The sequence below is a fragment of the Orycteropus afer genome, unplaced genomic scaffold, assembly GCF_000298275.1.
Source record: "Orycteropus afer afer isolate SDZICR_OR568_19922 unplaced genomic scaffold, OryAfe1.0 scaffold00204, whole genome shotgun sequence".
NCBI classification, from domain to species: domain Eukaryota; kingdom Metazoa; phylum Chordata; class Mammalia; order Tubulidentata; family Orycteropodidae; genus Orycteropus; species Orycteropus afer.
Genome location: NW_006921791.1, coordinates 5,284,091 through 5,296,717, shown reverse-complemented (window position 1 = coordinate 5,296,717; position 12,627 = coordinate 5,284,091).

Sequence of the window (12,627 nt, the reverse complement as noted above, 5' to 3'; positions counted from 1 at the left end):
CAATCATAACATCAGAACTCTAAGCACTTGAGAGAGAGTGGGCACCTCCCAGAACATTGTTTTGTGCCACTCCCAACAGAAATACTCCAGGTGGACAACTTCAGCAATCAGGAGCTCCTCAGTTGCCCATAGAAAATCCCACCTTGGAGTTTACAAAGACGTATGGATAGAAAAGCCACACTAAGTAATTTACTACACCACAGCAGCACTTAGACACTCACCACCTGTTTCCTTTCCCATTGTCAGGCTCCTATATGTCCCTGCCATCCTTGGCAAATGGAACCTATTCTTAGGTTCTTGGAATTGTTTTTGTTCAGGTTTTTCCACTAGTTGGTGAGTAATCCATTTCTGCATCCTTCCTTTCAAAGCTCAGGGCTCCAGGATTATCTTCTGTATCTCTGTCAATTGGGTCTGTGTAGCTTGTCTGTCTATTCCACCATTTTACTAGAAGTCGTCCATTCCTTATCATCTTGCATCAAAAGAATCATGTCTATTAATTTCAACAATTTTTCCCCTTCCAAAATACAAAAGTGGTTGTGCATCACCCTTGGCACACGAAATCTTAGATAATTCAGCAACAAGTAAATGGTACCTGAGTTGCAATAATATTTTCCACTGCTTTGAAAACTAATTTTTACTCTTAATACAAAGTCAGAGATATGTCCAGGTGTTAGAAATTACATGTACTTTCCAGCCACTCGACACTGTGAAAGAACTTTCTGAGACTAACACATAATTAACAGAGGTCAATGCATTTTCAGTTTTAATTCACATGCAAGCTTGATAGTGGACCATTTTAAGTACTGTATGTACCTGCTTCCTATTTTAGTCTCAATTTCTGCATTTTCACTTGAATGTTAATCTGTAATCCAGAAAATACTCTCAGTTTCTGATATCTAGTAGTATTTTTCATGAATAAATTTCTTAGCTCTTGACATATTTCTAGGTCAGCTAAAGAGAATCTTTAAGTTGCTTCAGTATACTGATGGATTTTGTGGGGCCCAAAAAAGTAGGTACACCATTTAATTTTCCTTAACTCAAGGAGTGTTTTAATATAAAAATAAAATTTCCACATGAGAAGATGTGAGTTTATATATCACTCTTTATGGCCCACCCTTCCTTGATAGTGCTTGTGAGAAGGCCTGGGTAAGGAAAAATCTGATGACATCAAGCAAAATGGCATAGTCCTTCTTGTTCTTTTGAAACAGTGTTTGAATAGTGCACCCACCATTCTTTCTTGTCCACCCAGAATTTTTAGAGTTGATAACATGGTGGATTGTATTATGCCCTTCTTGTTCTGGAAAGATATTCTAAGCATGATTGCTTCTTGTGTGGTCTCCACTTTTGCCCCATTGACTTCATTTTATTAAAATTAAAAGTCAGCACAAAAACCACTCCTCTTTGAATCTCTCCTCTTGGAATGAGGTTCTTTCCTTGAATCCTAGAGATTGTTTGTCAGCTTCCTGAAGGGAAAACATAAGTCAGAAAGGATCAGCCTTAAGCCTTTCCCAACTACTGTCTCTGTGGGTCAAACTTCATACCACCCCATGATCCACAATCGACATATATCCAATGCCTGAAGGTGACTGACTCTTGGGGACAGAAGTTGATTATTTCTTTCTCCATTGTGGTTTCTGCTTTCACAACTCTTCTTCTTTTAAAACAAACAAACAAAAAAACAACCTCTTCCCACTCCCAACCTGCAGTTACCTCTTCTTTGTACCCTGTCATCCCATGCACTCCTGTCACCCAAGTTATTTCCCTGTGCAAACACTGCCTTTCTGTTCCTCCACAATTGATCACTCTAAGGAGTGTATCTACCTGATGTACATGTTCACCCCATATGCCTGTCTATTGTTTGGCTAGAAGCCACAGGAGCAGTTTCAGTTCCAGACCTGAAGGGTAACTAGGGCTCACAGTCTCAGGGGTCTCACCAGGTTCTATTATTGCTGGTCTGATAGAACATGATATATACTTTTTTTTTTTTTTTTTTTTTGAGTTTTGTTCCACATTGTTCTCCCCTCTATCCAGGATTTACTGTGCCAATCTCCCTTTGAGTGGTTGACAGTGATAGCTGGGCACCATCTAGTTTTTCTGGTTCCATGGTCACATACATTGAGGATCACATGGTCTACTAGTCCTTTGGAGTAATTATTTCCATGCATCTTTGGTTTACTTCATTCTTCTTGACTCTGGATGAGGAGACACCCATCATTGAACCTAGATGACTGCTTGCAAGCTGGTTTGGTTACCTAGTGACACTCTAACAGAAATACCACAAATGGATGTGCTTGAACAATTTCTCTTAGAAAGATAAACACAAGGTTGGTCCCCTGTAGCAGAGATTAAAGATGTCCCAAACTACCATGCCACTCTACCATTTCAGACATTAACTCTTCCTCTTCTCTCTCCTCTTAGCAATCTGTATTTCCCGGTAATGTCTCACAGAACTCACAGACATCTGAGGGATCATCTCATATAGTGGTAGTGGAAGCTGGGAGGTTGGCAGACTGGCAAGTCCCAGGTCTGTAAGTAAGTCTGGAAGATCCTCCCAATTCTCAATTCTCCTAAATCAGCAGATCAGATGACGACTGTTGTCTCAAACCCATGGGTGAGATGATGATGAGCCAAAATGCAGAACCGAAGCAAGAGAAATAGAGAACCTTCCCAGACGGTTCCTATATATACCCTCAAGGAAGTTAAAGGCGGTGATTTGAGTTACCTCCTCCAGCAAGGCAGGACTAAAGATATATCCCACCTGTTTTGGGTACTTTGTGGTGCTTCAACAGAAATATCCCAAGTAGATGATTTTAACAATGGAGCTGATTGCCAGTCATTATAGGGAATAACTACTACCAGCTGTCCAGCCAAGTTGACACAAAACCTTAACTACCACACCACCCTAAGCAGGGATGGATAATAGGATTTGCAATACATCACAAAATGGAGGACAATGGCTAAAATGGCCACATCAAACAATTCACTGCAGGATGACTTTAACAAATAGGAGCTTATTCTCTTACAGTTTGGAGGCTTTAAGTCCAAGTTCAAAGTGCCAGGCTCCAGGGGCTAGGTGAAAGCCTCCCAACCTTGGGTTTCAGCTCTATCTCTTGTTTCTGGCCCACTGAAGCTGGAGGCTTTTCTTCACTCAGACAGCTGCTGGCTGCTGAGGCTGACAAACCCAAGGTTGACAAGTAAAAAGGCACAGCTCCAATGTTACCAAATAGCACAGAAGAGCAGTATGGCAAGCTGCTGAATGAAGACTTGGCTACCCGGAAGGTTCAAGCATGTCAAAAAGCTGGAGACCTTCCTCAAAGCTGTTTATTATATACTGGAAGCAGACCACCTTGCTAAAGCAGCCACTCAGCTGCTCCAATAGATTCCACTATGGAATTGATTTCTAATCTCACAGTGGGGAATAACTACATCCAGCTGCCCAGCCACTCAATTAGGCCCAGCCAAGTTGAAAACAACCTTAACTACCACACAAACTTTTAAGACTCCAGTCACTACTAGCCAAAATAAGATGTAGAACAACATTTTTGTGTAGTATATTATACCAATTGAGCTTGATGTCCCTTGCAACCATGGTCCCCAGCCCACAGGTCCAACTATTCACTCCCTCAGGACAGTTGGCTGTGGCAAAGAAGCCACCACAACCTTGCCCTTTGTCAGCTCTACCATACAGCTGGGCATTCTTACAGTGCATACAAATATACATGTAGAAACATCATCTGCCAACCCTATACATGATCATGGGCACACTACTCCCTCCCTGGACACACCTAATAATTCAACCTGTCCACCTATCTATCCACCCATTTAAAGGCTTGTCATTACTGAAAATGCAGTACTGTACATGCAAAAGGGTTTATCTTTGTTATCTGTCTACAGCTCTTCTTTGAAGTGTACATTAATACACAAATGATGTGTTTCTTTTAAAAATGAAGCATTTACAAATATAGAAGTATATAAAATAATGTAATGACACTTAATATAACAATATAATTAATATTGCATTCAAGGAAAATCTAGCTGAAGGTACTTAAAAAGTGTTTGTAGCAGTATGTTGAGAGAGAACTTCCAGAAATGCAAGCTGGATTCAGAAGAGGATGTGGAATGAGGTATATCATCACTGATGTCAGATGGATCTTGGCTGAAAACAAAGAATACCAGAAAGATGTTTGCTTGTGTTTTATTGACTATGAAAAAGCATTCAATTGTGTGGATCATAACAAATTGTGGATAACATTGAGAAGAATGGGAATTCCAGAACACTTAGTTGTTCAAACAGAACAAGGGGACACTGCATGGTTTAAAATCAAGAAGAGAGTGCATCAGGGTTGTATTCTATCACCATATTTATTCAATTTCTATGCTGAGCAAATAATATGAGAAGCTGGACTATATGAAGAAGAACATGATATCAGGATTGGAGGAAGAATCATTCACAACTTGTGATATGCTGATGATGCAACATTGCTTGCTTGGAGTGTGGATGACTTGAAGAACTTACTACAGTCTGTAGTGTGGACTACACCTCAATATAAAGAAAACAAAAATTCTCACAACTGGACCAATAAGCAGCATCATGATAAATAGAAAATATTGAAATTGTAAAAGACTTCATATTACTTAGTTCTACAATCAATACCAATGGAAGCAGCGGTCAAGATACCAGATGATGTATTGCACTGGGCAAATTAGCTGCAAAGGACCTCTTTCAAGTGCTGAAGAGCAAAGATGTCTCCTTGAAGACTAAGATGCACCTAACCCAAGCCATGGTATTTTCAATTGCCTCACGTGCATGTGAGAGCTGGACAATGAATAAGGAAGATTGAAGAAGAATTGATGCTTTTGAGTTGTTCTGTTGGTGAAGAATGCCAAAAGCACCATGGACTGCTAAAAGAACTAAGAAATCTGTCCTGGAGGAAGTGCAGCCAGAATGCTCCTTAGAAGTAAGAATGGCCACTTTGTCTCACCTACTTTGGTCATGTTGTAAGAAGAGACCATTCCTTGAAGAAGGATATCATGTTTGGTAAAGTAGAGGGTCAATGAAAGAGGGGAAGGCCCTCAATAAGATGGATTGACACAGTGGCTGCAACAATGGGCTCAGGTACAGCCAGGATCATGGAGCTGGCACAGGACTAGGCAGTATTTCCTTCTGCTGTACATAGGTTTGGTATGAGTCAGAGAAAACTGGATGGCACCTAACAACAACAACAAAATTTACACTTAGGTGTCCACCATTGAGAATAAGTCAATGCTAATATTTTGACATATTTTTTTGTGTCTGTATTTTAAATGAAAATAAACAAATTAAAAATAAAACTATAGCCATGTTCTCCCTCTCTTTTCCCCTACTTTTCCAGATGTATCCGGCATCTTGTAACGACACATCTGCTAACTATTTCCTTGAAATATCTGGAATCTATTTCTCCCCCTCATCTTTCCTTTAAATCCAATCGATAGCCTTAATCCTCCTCCAGATTCATCTCTCTACTGCCCAACCTTCAGTTGGAAGAAATCTTTGGTCATTGCTTCAACTCTTTTGGTCTATTTATTTATTTATTTAACTTTTTAAAATTGTGATTTGGGTGAAAGTTTATAGAGAAGATTGGCTTTCCATTCATACACATTTTGTTTCATCTCACTGATTGGAAACCCAGAATGTAACATCACACATCCCACTTTTCCCCTGTATTTCCTAGTTCTATTCTTTCTTTCCTCTCCCTTCTTGCCTTCTTAACTTTGTCTTTGGGAAAATGATGCCATTTTGATCTTGAATGGTTAGTTGTTCTAAGAAGTGAATACCTTCTTGTCAGTATTCACCTTATAGAGCTGTCACTCCTCAGAAGGAAGATTGGGCAATCTACTTCCATAGAGATACTACCTCCATAAGCCAAGGAGGGGTCACTTTGAATCAGATTTGACTTGAATTCAATGAAGCTTTTCTTTTTTTTTTTTTATTGTTTGGCTGAAAGATGTGTCATGAGGGTGAGTTCAGTTCCAGGCTTAAACGGTCACTAAATGCCATTAGACTCTCAGGGATATGACCAGTCTCTATCTTACTAGTGAACCTGTTTTTTTTTTTTTTTCTTCTTCTCATGATTTTGGATTTTGTTCCACATTTTTTCGCCCAGTATATCCAGAACCTTCTAATATGATCAGTCTCTTTCAGAGGAGTCAGTAGTGGTAGCTGGGCACCATCTAGTTCTTCTGGTCTCAGGGTCATGAAGGCTGAAGTTTACATGACCCATTAGTCCTTTGAACTATTTATTTTGGTCACTTAAATGAAGAAAAGTAGGTACAAGGATAGTCTCATTTATGTAATTACAATACCCATTTACTAAGGGTAGTCATCAAAATATAAAACATTATTTTAAGTTAAATATCTTTGGACCCTAGCTCAAGAATCAGCTTCTCCATTTATCTACCTAAATTAAGTATTAGTTTACTGTGACTGCTGCAACAAAATACTACAAACAACACAACAGAAATTTATTTTCTTGCAGTTTTGTAAGCCTGAAATCCAAAATCAGTGCCACTAGCCAAAATCAAGGTGTTGGCAGTGTCGTGCACCCTCAGAAGTTTTCAGGAGAGAATCTGTTCTTGCATCTTCCAGCTGCTGGTGACTGATAGCATGCCTTAGCTTGTGTCTACATCATTCCAGTCTTTAAGGACAGCATCTTCAAGTCTTTATCTGCTCTGTCTTTGTATCACCTCTGCCTCTCTGTGTGTGGCCAATCTCCCTTGTCTCTTGCTTGTACAGACACATTGTTGATTGCATTTAGGAACCACCCGAATAATCTAGGATAATCTCCCCTTCTCAAGAATCCTTAATTTAGTAATTTCTGCAAAGACCATTTCCTCACATAAAGCAATATTTGCAGGTCCCAGAGATTAGACTCTGATAACTTTTAGGGTCATTTTCAGCCTTCTACACTAAATCACCCCAAGGAGGGGTCGCTATGAGTCGGGTTTGACTCGACGGCACATAACAACAACAACAACAACACTAAATCACAGTCTTGTCTGCCTCTGGCTCCTCTGAAGTTGGGATTGGTGTGTGGGATAGAGAGGGGAGAAGAAGAGATAGGAAAAGTATTCATCAGATGTAATTCTGCTTTGATGCCTTCAGAGTCTGGCTGATCACTTTGTTGATTTTTTTTTCTTTCATAGTTTCTTGATTCCTTGGCTTTGGCCCACTGGGAACATGTAGTGGGGTGATGGAGGCAGGGCAGCATAACCTTTGAAAGATCTTGATCATGGGAAAGTTAGGTAACTCTATCCTTCATTTTTCTCATTTTTAAAACAGAGATAATAATATTAGTGCACATTATAGGGTTGTTGTGATGATTAAATGTAAGGATTTTAATACAAATAAAATATTTGATAGAATGCCTGGGAATACAGAACCTACTGAGTATTGGCCATTATTATTTTCACTCAGTTGCAGCTTCTTTGTCAGGGTAAAGCCTCTCTTTCCCAGGCCACTGAAGATCTTCCCTGTATCTAACACTACACTTGCAATCTGTGGTGAAACAGCCTCTTCCCAATAAGAAGTCTACTTAGAAGTCTACCTTAATAATCACTATGACATATATTTTACATACAAAATACCTATATGACTTATACATAGAGTTTAGAGCAAACTATTTCCACCAACAATTTAAGAAACAGAACATTACTTGTACTTTTGAAGTGTTCTGTATATCCTGCTTCCCTTGCTCTCAAAAATAGAGGAAAAAGAAGAGAAATTTTATTTCTCAATTTTATATTAAAAAAAATATTTTTCTTGAAAGGGAAAAAAAATTTCAAACTTTCTCCCATTTAATTTTGCTTAGTTTTATCTATTAATAAAATAGATAATACTGACTATATTCTCTATTGACTTGCTTTTTTTTTTTACTTAACATGTTGTTGTTGTGTTTCATGCATGTTGTTGAGTATTTTTGCACTTTATTATTAATATTAGAGTTGTCATTGTTGATCACTATCCTACTGTATGAGTACACTATGATTTATTTTATCATTCAGGGTCATGCCATTATTTTGCTGTTGCAAAGACTGTTGCTCTGAACATTCTTATACATGTCTTCTGGTGCTAATGAGCTAGAGTTTTTCTACGGTAGATATCTGAGCGTGGCATGGCCAGCTGGTGGTGAAAATGAAAGCTGACCCTATGTTAGTAATGCCAAATTGTCTTTTCCAAAGTGTTGTGTTGATTAATACTTCACCAGCAGTATAGAAGAACTGATTGTTTCACAATCAATTGTGGAAGAGTGTATTATCGTTTCCTAGTACTTATCTCCTTCTCTCTAGCAGGAATACAGGCCCTTATCTTTTATCATTTTGCAGGGCTTCATTGTTGGTGGAGTCTATTTCCCCACTTTTTTTTTTTTTTTTTTCAGGTGTTGTCATGTGACTTGATTGGGCCAATAGAATGTGGGCATAAGTACCAGTTCAGAACTGTACCAGGTCTGAGCTTTGTTTTGTGATTGTTAGGTGCTGTCTAGTCAATCTTTACTCATAGTGACCCTACATACTCAAAATAAAACAATGCCTGGTCCTGAGCCATCCTCACAATCATTGCTGTGCTTGAACCCATTGTAGCAGCCACTCTGTCCATCCATTTCACTGAGGATCTTCTTTTTGCTGACTCTTCACTTTATCTTGCATGATATCCTTCTCTGGGGACTGATCCCTTCAAACAATATGACAAAAGTATGAGAGATGAAACTTGCCATTGTCACTTCTAAAGAAGTGGCTGTATTTCCACCAAGACAGATGTGTTTGTTCTTCTAGCAGTCTATGGTACGTCGATATTTTTTGCCAATACCACAATTCAAAAGCATCAATTATTCTGTGGTCATTCTTATTTACTGTCCAGCTCCCACATTAATATGAAGCTATTGAAAATACTGTGGCTTGGTCAGGTGCATTTTAGTCTTCAAAGTGACATTTTTGCTCTTAAAGACTTTAAAGATGTCTTTTGTAGCAGATTTGACCAATGTAATACGTTATTTGATAACTTCACTGCTGATTCCATGGATGTTGATTGTAGTTCCGAGTAAAATGAAATCCATGATAATATCAATCTTTTCTCTATTTATAAAGATGTTGCTGCTTGGTCCAATTGTGAGGATTTTTGTCTCTTTGTGTTGAGATGTAATCCATACTGAAGGCTGTAGCCATCGATCTTTGTCAATAAGTGCTTCAAACCTTCTTCATTTTCAGCATGCAAAGAGGTTATGTCATCTGCATATTGCAGGCTGTTCATGAGTCTTCCTCTGATCCCTGTGCCACAATCTTCTTCATATAATCCAGCATCTCTGATTATTTGCTCAGGTAACAGATTGAATAAGTATGGTGAAAGGATATAACACTGACACACACCTATCTTGATTTTAAACCATAATTTGTTATGATGCACACAGTTGGTATTTTTTTTTTTTCCTTTCAGCCAAGATCCATGAGACATCAGCAGTGATATCCCTCATTCCATGTCTTCTGAATCTAGCTTGAATTTCTGGTAGTTCCCTCTCAATGTATAGCTTGCAATCATTTTTGAATTATCTTCAAAATTTTACTTACATGTGATATGAATGATGTTGTTCAATAATTTCTGCTTTCTTTTGGATTACTTTTTGCTGCATTCAGCAAAACCACACAGGTCATGAAATGAAGCGACACGAAAGGATTAATGGTTTTCTTTTTTTATTTAAAAGGAATGGGGGCCAGGCGGATGCCCTACATGTTCTGTGAGAGCGATCCCTGATGCCTTTGTTCTACTTTATTTTTATGTTTGTACATGATTACATCATTAATCTTGGAATCCATACAATCAGCTTATTCTCTACAGAGTTAAACTTTTACTCCTCTATGGGCTCAAGAACAACAAGTGGCCATTAAAAAAATCACAGAAGTCTCCTCAGGAATAAGGAATGTAAAATAATAAATGTTTACTAGGGCACAGTGACCCAAAGTATGAAACATTCCAATAAGATAAAAATATGGACTACTGGAATAAGATCTAAGTTTAATACTTTGATGTTTTGTCAATTAAGCATTTAACAGTGAGAGAGAACTTACCATCCATTAAAGCAAACATTCTACCATAAGAGAGGCCTTGTCATCTCTTAACTGTAATTAGAACATGTGCTTTGCAATCATGTTCTTTTGGGGGTCTTCTTCTTGGTCCCCAACAACCTTTCTTTGGAATATGCACAAATATGGGTGTCTTTCAGGTGGTTGGCCAAGTAGCTGTCTTAAACATTTCTTGACATAAATAAGTGAGTGTCTCTACTGCTCTATCCATGTGTTGAAAATCTCAATGGGTATTCCATCAATTCCTAGAGCCTTGTTTTTTGACAATTCCTTTAGTGCTGCTAGGATGTCTTCCTTCAATACCATTGGTTCTTGATCACATGCTACCTCCTGAAATAGTTGAACATCAACCACTTCCTTTTGATACAGTGACTCTGTGTATTCCTTCCATCTTCTTTTGATGCTTCCTGCATCGTTCAATATTTTGCCCATAGAATCCCTCCATATAGCAACTTGAGGTTTGAACTTTCCTTCAGTTCTTTCTGCTTAAGAAATGCTGAGTGTGTTCTCCCTTTTTGGTTTTTTTAATCCAGGTCTTTGAACATTTCTTTATAGTACTTTACTGTGTCCTCTCCAGTTGCCCTTTGACATCTTCTGTTCAGATCTTTTACTTCATCACTTCTTCCATTCACTTTAGCTACTCTCCTTCAGTAACAAGTTTTGGAGTCTCTTCTGACATCCATTTTGGTCTTCTCTTCCTTTTTTTTCTTTCCCTTCATTTTTATTGTGATTTGCATGAAAGTTTACAGAGCAAAATCATTTTTCATACAGTAGTTCATACACATTTTGTTTCATGACATTGACTGCAATTTCCCACAATGAGCAGCTCTCTTCCCACTTCCTCTACATAGTTAACTCTTCCCTGTGTCCTTTCCTACCATACAGTCCTACCCCTGAGCTATCTCTCTGTGCAAACACTGCCCTTCTGTTCTTCCACGATTGATGACTGATCGCTTCAAGGAGTATATCTACCTGATGTAAATGTTCACCCCATATGCCTGTCTATTGTTTGGCTGGAAGCCACAGAAGGAGTTCAGTTGAGACCTGAAGGTTAACTAGGGGCCACAGTCTATGAGTCTCACCAGGCTCTATCTGATCAGCAAAACTAGTCTCTCTCTCTCCTTTTAATGATTTTGAGTTTTGTTCCACATTTTTCTCCCACTCTATCCAGTATCTCCAGCACCAATCCCCCTTTGAGTGGTTGACAGTGGTAGCTGGGCACCATCTAGTTTGGGTCTCATGGTCATATAGGCTGAGGATCGCATGGTCTACTAGTCTCTTGAACTATTTTTTTTTTCCATCTGTCTTTAGTTTTCTTTGTCTGTTCTGGATGAGCAGAGACCCATCATTGCACCTAGGTGGATGTTTGCTAGCTTTTAAGACCCCGGTCTACTCACCAAAGTAGGCTGTAGAACAATGTTTTTGTGTAGTATGTTATATCAATTGAGCTTGATGTTCCCTGAGACTGTGCTCCCATGCCCACAGGTCCAACTACTCACTTCCTCCAGGTAGCTGGCTGTGGCCAAGAAGCCACCACAACTTTGTCCCTTGTTAGCTCTATTGTACAACCAGACATTCCTATAGCACACACAAATACACATGTAGAAACATCATTTGCCTACCCTATACATGGTCATAGGCACATCCCCATCCCCTCCCTGCCTAGACATACCTGATCATTCAGCCTGTCTACCCATCTATCCACCCATAGATCAATGCTTACCATCACTGACTATGCAGTACTATACATGCAAAAGGGTACATCTGTTTTGTCTATACCTTCCATGTACTTCTCTATGTCTTCCTCTTCCTAAATGCCACTGTGTTGATCACTCTCTTTTGGTATATTGTTTATATTGTCTTTACCAAGCCTCAAACCAATACTCTTATGTCTCTTTAATGATGTTTTGCTTTCTTTATGTATAATGTTCTTGATGTCATCCAAAAATTTGTCTGGTCTTCAGTCACTGGTGTTTAATATATTAAATCTACTTTTCAGATGATCTTTAAATTCAGGTGGAATATGTTCAAGGTCATATTTTGGCTCTTGTGGACTTATTTTAATTTTCTTCAGCTTCTACTTAAATTTGCAAATGAGTAATTGGTGCTCTGATCTACAATCACCCTCTGGCCTTTTTCAACTAATGATATTGAGCTCTTTATCATCTCTTTCCACAAATGTAGTCAGTTTGATTCTTGCACATTCCATCTGGCAGGGTCCATGTGTGTAGTTGCTGTTTATGTTGTTTAAGAAAGGTATTTGCAATAAAAAAGTCATTCATCATGCAAAAATTTATCATGTGATCTCCGGCATCATTTCTATTACCAAAGCCAGATTTCCAACTACCTATGCCTCTTCTTTGTTTCCAACTTTTGCATTCCAGTCACCAATAATTATCAATACATCTTGATTGTATGTTTGGTCAACTTCAGACAGCAGAATTTGGTAAAAATCTTCAGTTTCTTCATCTTTGGCTTTAATGGTTGGTGTATAAATTTGAATAATACTTGTATAAA